Source organism: Cupressus sempervirens, chromosome 10, assembly GCF_028749045.1.
Source record: "Cupressus sempervirens isolate cs-2001-9-10 chromosome 10, ASM2874904v1, whole genome shotgun sequence".
NCBI lineage: Eukaryota > Viridiplantae > Streptophyta > Pinopsida > Cupressales > Cupressaceae > Cupressus > Cupressus sempervirens.
The window spans coordinates 402,115,435-402,127,810 of record NC_143127.1 but is presented as its reverse complement, the minus strand read 5'-3'; positions in this window follow the sequence as shown (position 1 = coordinate 402,127,810).

Here is a 12,376-nt window from a genome sequence, read left to right as displayed (position 1 = left end):
TAGGTGTGTCATGTGCCAACATTATAGATCTTGTCACTTGTGTCTACTATAATTAATGTGAAAAATAGCATTAGTGCTCCTAATTGATTGATCATGTTTATTAATTCTAATTGATACTTTTTCAAATATGGTCTTGTGCCTCTGATTTAAGATCCAATGTGCATGAGTTCCTCTACAAGTTGTGAGTTTGGGAGGTTTTCTAGATGACTACAAAGACTTTTGATGTTGGCTAGTATCTTCCCTTCAATTTTTCTCTTCATGAAGTGTGCTAAAAGGGCTTCACTATGATGTCACAACATAAGATTGTAGATAAAATATTAGAGCTAAAGATACCTTCCAAACATATTATCATGAAACCTCATCAATTGTAATATAGACTCATGGAATTATACCTCTCATAGTAGTAGTTACATGTGTTGTGCAAAACTTGTTGGGAATAGGGTTGGAAAATCCATATCCAACTACCCCTCAGTATTATATTCATTTATTGGAGAAGGATATAGTTCAATAAAGTTAATGATATCATTGATATTGTCCTCTAGTTTCAATTTTTTTGAATAATTTCTAGCTTAAAATATCTATTTGGAAATTTAGACATGAGTGATGATGTACATGGATCACTATTTTCAATTAGATCTCCATCAATTTCCATTTCATTATCTAGTATCACCATCTCTTCCTCTATTTCAATGCTATGAAGCATGCTAAAATTATATGGGTCATGTTTGACTTTATATTAGATTGCATCTATAACATGACTTCTACTCACATAACAATCATAATAATTTCCTTGTTGATGCACTCTTTGAATAATGAGCACATCTAATTCCTATATTCTTCATGCAAGAACTTTTGCAATATTTTTCTATGTCTTGTGTGAAGCTTATTGTTTGTCCACTATATTTATACAGCACCCCCAAAAATATGGTTGACTTCCAATACTAGTTTGATTTTGGTAGTAAGCATCTCTTCCACCTGGCTTAATCTTTTTAACACAAGATGTTCCTCTCTTGGGTGCATGTTGTTCATTTTTGAGAATTAATGTATCACTTTCTCATTGAAGCATCTCCTGGAAGATGGATTTGAGCTTGATGACTAAAAAAGCATGCCTAGATAACATTCTTTTCATGTAGTGCATCTTTGTAAGTTTTCCAAGGAGTTTATTTCATGCTGAAATATTTTTAATACTTACATAAAGTTAGCATTGCCATTTGGTAGTGTTGTGACTTTTGACTCCTATTGTTTTTGGGCTTCTCTATGTGATGCATGCTATTGGTGAATGCAATCTTGTTATCATTGTCTATGTGTGCCTTTTGTGCATCTATGAATAACTATTTCATCTCTATAGCATTCATAGTATTCCTATTTTCTTTTGCAAGATTTCTCTCTTTGGATTAGTATCCACTCAGAATCAATTCCACTTTTCTCATTGCAGGATTCCATTGTCTATATTTCATAATTATATTTTAGGTTAGGATTTTCATAATAATTGCATTTACTAAGAAAGATTTAGGGTGAACCCACAATAGTGGGTTACACTTTTTTGCCTAAACTGACACTGAACTCTGAATTTTTAAGAAAACGTTCACTTTCAAATGCAAATTCATGTTTAATGGTTAGGAATTTGAAGATGAAGTAAACTAGAGTCTTTTAGGATTTTGTTTCTAGATTCTAAATCTTTTTTTTTTTTTTTTTAAATTGATTTTATTGAATTATTTTATCTCCTACGAAAATTGGTATGATATCAAAAACCTGATTTTTAAAGAGTGACACTATTTTTGACACACATAACTTTTTTTCTACAATAGATATCAATGTGATTCTTTCGAACTTAGTTTGCTAACATCCATACCTAAACCGTAGAGTTGGTCTTATATCTTTATCATTAGTATTTCATATTTTATTTTAGTTTAAAGTTGGTATAACACTAATTTAGACATACGTGGCTTTTGACACATGTAACTTATTATACAGTTACCCAATTTTTAAAAAGTAAAATTTGATTGAAAGGTGACTCAAATACGGAGACCGTACTTATTTTTCAAAAAAATTATTTTCATATTTACTATTTTTCCATGAGCGTTGAATATCTTAGTTTATTTTTTACAATAAACCTATATTTAATTCATGCTAAAAAAATATATACCTAAAAAATTTGAAAAGCACCAAATTCATAGTCATTAGAAAGCTAGTTCAGAGTACTTCAATCATGTACAATTTTAGGTCTTTAGTGCTCCATTTGAACCTGGTAATTCAACTCCGAAGAAAGGAAATCATTGAAAAAACTTCAAACTATTCATGGGGGCTTCTAACTAGCTAGTTTCGATAGAAACTTAGTTTCTATCAAAATTATTTTACAAACTTTCGATAGAAACAAAATTTCTTAGTTTCTATTGAAACTATTGGCAGCTTAACCATGCAGTTAGCAAATCGCTTTCCTAGTTTCGATCGAAACTATCCACCTAGTTTCGATCAATAAAAATCAAGAAGCCAATTGTTATAAACTATCTATACCATTATTTAATTCTCATATCAATCTATTGGTTAACAATTTTTCTTCCTTGGTATATTAATTTATACCTTGACTCTTTACATGTCCAAAGGCTTATGAAAAACACAAAATTTAACAACAGAGTGGGTCAATGTAGTAATCTATCAAAGACCCTTGAATTGAAAGGTACAACTCCCTTATGAGAGCAAGATATGTAATGAATTTGTCTTTCAAGTTTTTGGTGTATGCTCCTAACTCAAGAGAAGAAGAGGCAAAAACCAAGTTTCTCAACACTTCAAACAACCTAGGAGAGGAAGGGGGATTATCTCACAATATGAAATCTATTCAAACTAATAATGCAGATAAATGGAAACATGTAGGACTAACTATCACAACATGAGGAAAGGAAAGATAATGAAATAAGTAATTACCAAATTATAGTGTTAGCCAATGTTTTGACAATCCTCAGATTATCCTTTCTATAACTGCTTTCACACCACTTTCCATTTTCCTTATGCAAATAACTAAACTAAACACATTGATTGCAATGAATAGAAGACATGCTTATCCTGAAGAGAGTAAAGCATAAAATCTATTAAAAAATGAAAAATAAAGCCAAGTTCATTCACATTTATTTAGATTTCAACATTAACATATTTATTCCATAAAATCCACTTAAACTAAATGAATAAGAAAAGTTAATATAAACTTGGAGTATCACATAGTAGTCCTAGCTATAGGGGTTTTCCCAAAGTATATTTTTCTGATCTTATTTACATCTTTAAATATTGCATTTATAGGCCTTCTCAAAATGGTTGGCTATGGTTGCTCAATAGAGTATCTCTAAACATAATAATCTAAAAATAAGACAAGATCAAATTATTTTCCATTATAGAGATTAGAAAAATGCCAAGACTGACTACAAAAAGAAAGAGAAGGGAAGAGTGGGTGTGCGCACCAAGTTGGTTTACCAAGAAAAGAAATATTTTCAATGACTTGATCAAGTTTTGAATATCCCAATCAAGTTATTTAAAAGTGAAATCTTAGACAGGCTTGGTATCTAAGCCTATCGATTATAATTTCTAAAACTTGATCGGGTTATTAAATAATATATTTCAAAAAACTCAATCAAGTTTTTTGAAATATATTATTTAATAACTTGATCATATTTTGTAAATATATAATTTAACTATTGCCCATTTTTTAAGGTATTTTTATACCCTCAAATGATAACAACAATGTCAATTATAGAGGAGAGCACAAAAAACTAATCAAGTTTAGAATACAAATGAATTTTTATTGCATCTCCATCCATGGAACCCCATAAATGAGGTAAGTCTTCCTTGTATTCATCATTTATGTATTTTTTGTATTTTTATAATTGCTTTAAAATATTTTTTAATATAGATACATCAAAAAATCCAAGAAAATAAGGTAGAGAAAAAAGACCACCTCCTACACAATAAAACCCTTCACCCTATTCAAATTAAGTTATTAGTGCCATTAGTGACAACACTTATCTACATCAGTATAGCTACCAAGCTCAGAACTTATTTTCCTACACTCATTGAGCATTCTAGTGTTAACCAAGCTTTGAAGTGTTCAACAATTTACACTGATTAAAATAGTGGCTACCATGTGAATATAGGCAATGTGAAGACCTACAGTATCTACCATGCTTCACAATGTCTACCGAGAAATAAGTTTGTGTCATGGAAATTTAGTATAAACCAAGCATTGGAAGAAGTAGTGTTTACCTAGTGAAGCAAGGTAAACTTAGCATGTAGTATCTATCAAGTGACACTACATCTACTGAGTCACCAATGGTTGCTAAGTTCAAAACTACATTGAGTGATCAGCATGGACTGAGTTGTCACTTCTACCGAGTGCATGACAATACCTTGTAATGTAGTGAATGTTGAGTATCAGAAGGTCATTGAGTCAATTTAGTGAACCTAAGTTATTTAATATTGCACTGACTTTGTAATGTGTTGTTCACTTGTATTTTGGCCAACCTTGAAATTTTGTAAATTGGAAAGGTATATATGTAAGGTGTATTGTAAGATATCTAATTATTGAATTATTAGAGAATTAATGTGAAGTATTTTTGAGAAGTGCATGTGAAGGATTATTAGCAGTAGTTTAAGGAATACACCAAGGTCAATATAGAAGCAAAAAAGTTATATCCATCACATAAGGTGATCAATGCATAAAGGATCTTATCAGGAATCAATTGTAAGTAGATCTACTACTTCATCATGATAGGTGAATTAGTTTCCAAATCCCTTAACAAGGTAGACTTAATAGTCTTTGTATAAATCTCTTAATTGAGTGCATACTTCATTGTATGTTTGTAAATCCTCTAACAAGGTGGACCTAACAGTCCTTTGTGCTCTTAATAGGGTAGATCACTAGAAGTGGTCAATGTAAGCCTTAATAGGCCAACTTTATGCTATAGTAGTGAAGTTTTTTGGGTACCATCCCCACCCCAATTTTACTTTCTATTTGGTAGGTTTTTGTGTCACCAAATCATTGTGTTCTTTTGTGTGATAAATGTTTTATCTTTCAGCATTAATGTATGTAGTAGAATAGATGGATTTGTGGTGAATTTAAAAGATAAAAATTTGAAGTTACTGATTCACCCCTCCTCTCTTAGTAACTTATCATATCTTGGATATTTCCAACAATTGGTATTAGAGCATTGTGGTTCTTAGGATAAAAATTTAATAGCTTCAGCAAAGATCTAAAGACAAATGGAGATCTTAAGAATTGAAAAGGCAATTGAAAATGAAAAGCTAGATCTAGAGATGGCCATAGCTCAACTCAAGGAAGCAAAGGAGCATCTTTCCCAATCTCTAAATAGAAGGAAGGAACTTGCAAGAAAAATGAATGACCATTAGTATGTTGAAGAAAAGATTGAAGACCTTTTCCCATCAAACAGTTCAGATAAAGCTAATGAGACAATTAAAGAACTCCTAGTAAAGAATGGCTCTCTAAAAGAAGAAGTAAGAAAACTCAAAAGAGAATAAGATATTCAATCAATTAGGCTATGTGAGATTTTGGAACAAAGGAATAAGGAAAATGAAGACTTGGAGGCAAGAAACATTGAAGAACAGAATCAATCCAGTCAGCATGAAGACCGTATTGATCAAATCACTAAAGCAAATGAAGAAATCAAGATTCTCAAAACACAAAATAAAAGAATAAGAAGTGATCTAAATTATGCAAGGGAATTTAATGAAAGAATAATGAGAGAAATTATATCTAAAAATAAAATCATTTAAAAATTGAAGAATGACCTAAATGCTGAAAAACAAATCAATGAGAGAATGATGAAATCTCAAGAAGACATGAATCAATTGAATCAGAAAAATGAACACAATCTTCATAGGCAAAAAGGACTTGGATATAATGAAGAAGAAGGTGAATCTTCCAAGCAATGTACAAAGAGGAATTAAAAACCCTCATACAATCATTGTGGGAAAATTAATCATACATCAAACAAATGCTAGAGCAATGGAAAGGTAAAATTCAATGGAAAGTGCTACAACTACAATCTACATGGTCACAAAGCTAATGAATGCAAGGGGAAACCAAAATTTGAAGGTAAATGTCACAAATGAAAAAAGAATGGTCACAAGGCATCCCAACGTAGATCCAAATCATTCAATCTAGCATAACAACTTGTAAATGCAATATTTGGATGAGACTACAATACCTGGTGCTGATGTCATTATTGTGGAAAGGACACACTGGCATAAATTGTGCAAGACATCACCTAAGAAACAAGGATACTACTATAAGGTGTTACACATGCACTGAACTCAGTCGTATGGCTAAAAATTGCATGAATATAAGAAAAGTTGAAGATGAAAAGGAAGCAAGGGCGGACAACATAAGGAAACAACTGAGGTGGCAATGGATTCCTAAATCTAATAAGGATACAAGCTCAAATCATGGAAGTGACTCCATCCCCTGAAACTAAATTCCTAAGAATGTGTTGGAGCTGTACTCAACATGAAAGTCATAAGCAGTTCCAACAAATATGAGGAATGCAAATGATCCAATCATTATTCCAGATACACAAGGATCATAGAAAGGTTATCTTTCACTAAGTTGCATCAAACTCCACCAAGGAAATTTGGTTGAAGACCTTATCAAGAAATGTTGAGAGAAAGAGAAATTTGGTTTGTCTGCCAAGTTGATACTCTTGTTGAGTTAGGTTAGTAGATGATAGTCTTTCATGCACTGTGTCATTATGGTGTTGAGCATTTGTGAAATTTTCTCAACAAAAGGGGCAATTTTGACTTCATTTTTCACTATGTTCATAGCATTCGAAGAGCAGAGTGATTTGAAAGAGCATTGTAGTGTTTTTGAGAAATTTAGCAGTGAGATCTTCATGAATTCTATCATCTACCAATTAGTGATGGCATCTACTAGTGGAAGTAGCACTAAACCAAAGGAGGGTTCTGAAATGCTGGTTAAGGGTGTCGAATGGAAAGCACCAAACTTCAAGATCATTCTGGCCATTGCTAAATCACTTGATCCTTACAGTGCCTAGTGACAAATCTCACCAAAGTTACTCCTAATTAATGCCATAAAAGCTCATTTTAAATGTATTGTTCAAAAAATAGGGACATTAGAAATGGATAATGCCCTAGCTGGAATGTGTGTTGAAGGAGTTTTAAAACCCAAGCATAAGCATTTGGAAATAAAAGGATTAACTCATATGCCTCACATGCAGTGAAATTTCCAAGTAAAATGGATAATTATGGTTGGAACAACCCATTCTAATTATAAAGAAGATGATACACAGGGTTATGAGTCTGCCAATACTAAGTAAAGCTTAAACAACCAAAACCCTAGGTTGGGAGGAATTGCAAAAGAAAACCCTAACTGAGTGGGATGGTAGATGTTTAAAAATAAACAATGTCACTGACATAGAGCTTAGGTTTGGCATCAATATCATTGCACAAAATATCTACAGCTCGAGTTAGTTGAACAACATTCCTTATGAGGAAATTGACCTAGCATACAAGGTTATAAAGAAGAACCTTGAATTTGATTTGTCAGATGTGTTACTGAAGCAAATGAACAAAAACATTGAAAGCGTGAAGACTTCCAAGAACAATTCCTTCAAGTTCAATTCATTTCTTACTTGTTTATTTTTTTATGTTCAAAAATTCTTTCCACCTAAGGGCACATTCATGTAGAGGAAAGAAACCCCTATTCTTTCTCAGATAAATGAATTTATTGAAGAAATGGGTGAAAATTTTGATAGGGTGTTGGATAACTATTTTGAGGCATTCAAGGAGAAAATGAAAAATAGATTCCAAATCCCACCCAAGATTGTAGAAGACTAAAAAGATGATATATGTTTCATGGTGGACTGTGATAGAGTATACATTCAAGAAATCATACAAAGAGTGGCATGTCTAAAACCATTTCCTTCTGAAATTAACTTGATGAAGCTAGAGATATCATTGAGGCATTAGTAAATGAGCTAGCCAATACTAATCTTCCTACATTTGGCACTTATGAGGAAGCCAAGAAGAGGATAGAGCTTAGCATTAAGATTCCTCAAGCTCTCAATAGAGGCAAGAAGAGAATTGCCAAATTAAAGATAGTTGAAGGTCCTCTAATGCTTATCAAGGAAAAGGGTGAGGATGAAGTGGAGGAATATGAAGAAGAAGAAGAAGAATTAGAGAAAGAGGAACCAACAAGGAAGAAAGGTAGAGTGATTATCACCAAACCTTAGAAGAAACCAACTACAGTGTTCTCTAGGAGAGCTAGGAAAGGCAAAAGTGAACCAGTATTTATTCGCTCTGCACCTACATTTGAGGAAAGGCTGAAACAACTAAGAGTTGGAGTAGGAATTTGCAACTTCAAAGTTCTCAAATATGAGACTTGGACTCTGGCTGAGAAAAAAGAGATTGAGGACTTAGCTATGGAGAAGATGGTATTTGGAAATACTCCCCTACTCAAATTCAACCTCAAATCCATGCAGATCTTTTTGCTAAGATCAAATTCAAATGGGAGAACATGGTGCAAACTGTAAAGGACATCTTTGAATAATAGCTAAGACAGTTGGTACAAAATTTGACTAATATACAAGTGAAGAAGACAATAAAAGAGCATGAAGATAGAATGATTCTAAAGCTTAACACATGATTCATAATAATAAAAAATATATAATTAGTGGTTAAGCATGCCTCAGATGTTTGGAGAGATATATATCATCTCAACAAGCCATTAGATGAAACTGTTGAAATTAAAGATGATGACAATAATGATGATGATGATGATGATGATGATGATGACAACACTCCTTCCATCTCTGTTACAGTAGGAGAATTGCATGCTCTAATGGAGGAGAAGGAAGAAGAAGAGAAGGATGAAGAAGGAAAGGAGGAAGAAGTAGAAGAAGAAGAAAAGGATGAAGGTGATCTAGTTAGAATAGTAGGTGAAGAAATTGCATATCTTCCTTACACTCCACCACATACAATGACATTTGTGGAGATAGCTTCTAATAGTGAGATTGTGAGCACAACAATAACATCAATTGCTCAATCTTCACTAGCCACCTCCTAGCTCCAAGTGTTTGCAATGGAAGTGTCAAGAAATTTATCTACTAAGTTCTACAATTTTGTCTTCATCAATTCTAGTCAGCTCTACAATCTTGTTTTCACCAGCATTGTCTACATCTACTTCAATTCCAATTAGTTCAGACATTTCTATGGGTATTCTACCAAGTGTGGCACCATTTTTGGGAAGTGTTTCAGTTTTTGATTTGGTTAGTACTCCTATTGGTATTCAATCCTCAAGGCTTATCCCATTTTTCATTGCTAGCCCTTCTATCTCCACTATTGTATCTATTCCAAAGGTCAAACTAGTAATCATTGAAGTAAAACAAAGGCAACCATTGAAACTTCTAATCACTAGAAAGGAAATTGAAGAAGACATTGACTTAGACACAAAGATAGTAATACCTAAGATTGACTATGAGACTACTACTATTGAAGAGATGAGGTTAGCAAGTCAACTCATAGAGAAGAAAGCTACATAGAAGAAATTAAGGTTTGAAAGGGATAAGGAGTATAGAATAATTAAAAATGCAAAGAATAATTGAAAATGCCAAGAACATAATTTACAGAAGCTATAGGTGTTGAAGTGGATTCTACTCAACATATTTTGATTCAGTTAGAAGAGGCTATACAAAAATATAATGAGGACCCTTTCGAAAAAGAGAAACTAATTGAAAAGGCTAAAAGGAAGTGTGATGACAAGGTGCTAGAGCATATCGCTTAGCAGATTTTAATCAAAAAAGTTGAGTTATCCACATTTTTGGGTAATTTAAAAAATTCTTTTAATAATGCAACATCACTTTTTGCCAAACTTTGTGATGTCTCTGGTTTTACCAAAGAAATAAAGGAGAAGCTAAATAAGATTGATGTTAACATGCAATCAAGTGCATCAAAGTTGCAGACTGACGCCCCTTCCAGCTCTTCTCATCACACCAAGGTGAAATATCTGGTAGAAGTGCAAGTAGAACTTCTAAGAGAAGAAGCAAGAATAAGAGCAAAATTGATATTCAGAACATAGTCTTGCCAATAATGGATACCATGTAGAAAAATATGCTCATTGCAAAACATTGGTCTAGGATTAAAACTTCTCAGTGGTAGATCACATGATCAAATTATCAACAGAAGTTCAAATTACTCTCTCCACTTGTCAAATTTTGCAAGAGAATTGGGATAACTCATTTTCTCTCGTTCTCAAGGTACATCAAGAATTTCTATCTCATGTTGGTCTAACTATCTAGATAGTATATGTAGCCCTTTGGCATTACTGTCAAAAAGGGGGAGAGATATCAATATAAGCAAAATGGGGAAAACATTATATATAAGAAGAGATTTTAGTATTTAAGTGAAAGGGGGAGATAACACTCAATAGAGTCAGCATGTATATGTGTATAGCTATGTACATAAGTATCTTTGTATATACATTATGTGTCATCAAGGAGATATATGTAGGAATGTATATGTAACAGCTTTACAAAGATCAATTTTGAAAAACCAAAATTCAATGAGTCGGTTTATGTATATATGTTTTGTCTTATAAGTGTTTTGTCACTAATGCCAAAGGGGGAGATTGTTGGTATTAAGTCAATATTGCCATTAGTGAAAACACTTATCTACATTAGTATAGCTATTGACCTCAACACTTAGTTTCCTACACTCACTGAGCATTCTAGTGTTAACCAAGCTTCAAAGTGTTCAATAGTTTACACTGAGTAGAATAGTGGCTACCGAGTGAATACAGGCAATGTGAAGATGTACAGTATCTACCATGCTTCACAGTGTCTACTAAGTAGTAAGTTTGTGTCATGGACATTTATTGTAAACCAAGCATTGGAAGAAGTAGTGTTTACCAAGTGAAGCAAGGTCATCGAGTTACTTCAGTGAACTCAAGTTATTCACTATTGGGCCAACTTTGTAATGTGTTGTTCACTTGTATTTTGGTTGACCTTGCAATTTTGTAAATTGGAAAGGTATATGTATAAGGTTTATTGTAAGATATCTAAATATTGAAATATTAGAGAAGTAATGTGAAGTATTTTTGAGAAGTGCATGCGAAGGATTATCAATAGTAGTTTAAGGAATAGAACAAGGTCAATACAAAAGTAGAAAAGTTATATCCATCACATAAGGTGATTAGTGCATAAAGGATCTTATCAAAAATTAGTTGTAAGTAGATCCACTACTTCATCTTGATGGGTGAATCAGTTTCTAAATCCTTTAACAAGGTAGACTTAATAGTCTTTGTATAAATCTCTTAACTGAGTGCATACTTCATTGTATGTTTGTAAATCCTCTAATAAGGTGGACTTAGCATTCCTTTGTGCTCCTAACAGGGAAAATCACTAGAAGTGGTCAATGTATGCCTTAATAGGCCAAATTTATGTTGCAGTAGTGAAGCTTTGTGCGTACCATCCCCGCCCTAGTTTTACTTTCTATTTGGAAATCTTTAGGGTCACCAAATCATTGTGTTCTTTTGTGTGATGAATGTTTTATCTTTCAGCATTAATTTATGTAGGAACATAGATGGATTTGTGATGAATTTAAAAGATAAAAATTTTAAGTTACTAGTTCACTCCTCCCATCTTAGTAATTTATCATATCTTGAATATTTCCAGCACACCCATCACAACACAACCACAAAACCCTTCACCTGTACAACCACAAAATCTTCCACTCAATGTTCCTGTTCAACATATATTATGTCCTATAAACCCCCTATGCATATAATTACATCATTTAAGTACTACACCACCTCTCACAAAATAGTGCTAACATTAGCCAAATGGTCAATAGGTTGCACTCATTTTCACTTTATCATAACTCAACCCTAGCAAATACACTTGAACAAATGATCCAAAATGCAAATGAGGTGTCTAGGGAGGCTATGAAATGGGATACAAGGAGGGATAGGTGTCATGTATTTTATGTGAATGGTTTATCATATCAGAAAGTGAAACATAAAGACATAAAGAAAGGTACTATATGTTCTCTTTTCAATGATCCTATATCTGAAAAGTCCCTATTACACACAACAAAAATGTTACCTATTCATTGGTGTTATTATGCTAGGATGAGATCATGTTTTTGGGATAGTTGGTAGATGATATTTGACCTACCTCCATGTAATAATTATGAGGCATCTCTATATTTTTGAGAAAGCTATATTGTGAGTTCATCCTTGGCAAGAAGCCAAATTACTTTGAAATCCATAAGTTCCAAGGTAGAGGGAGAGGCTCTGTGCAGGATAGGCCTATGGCTCATAGGGTAGTACCAATAAATGAGAGGAGATATACAACATGAAAAG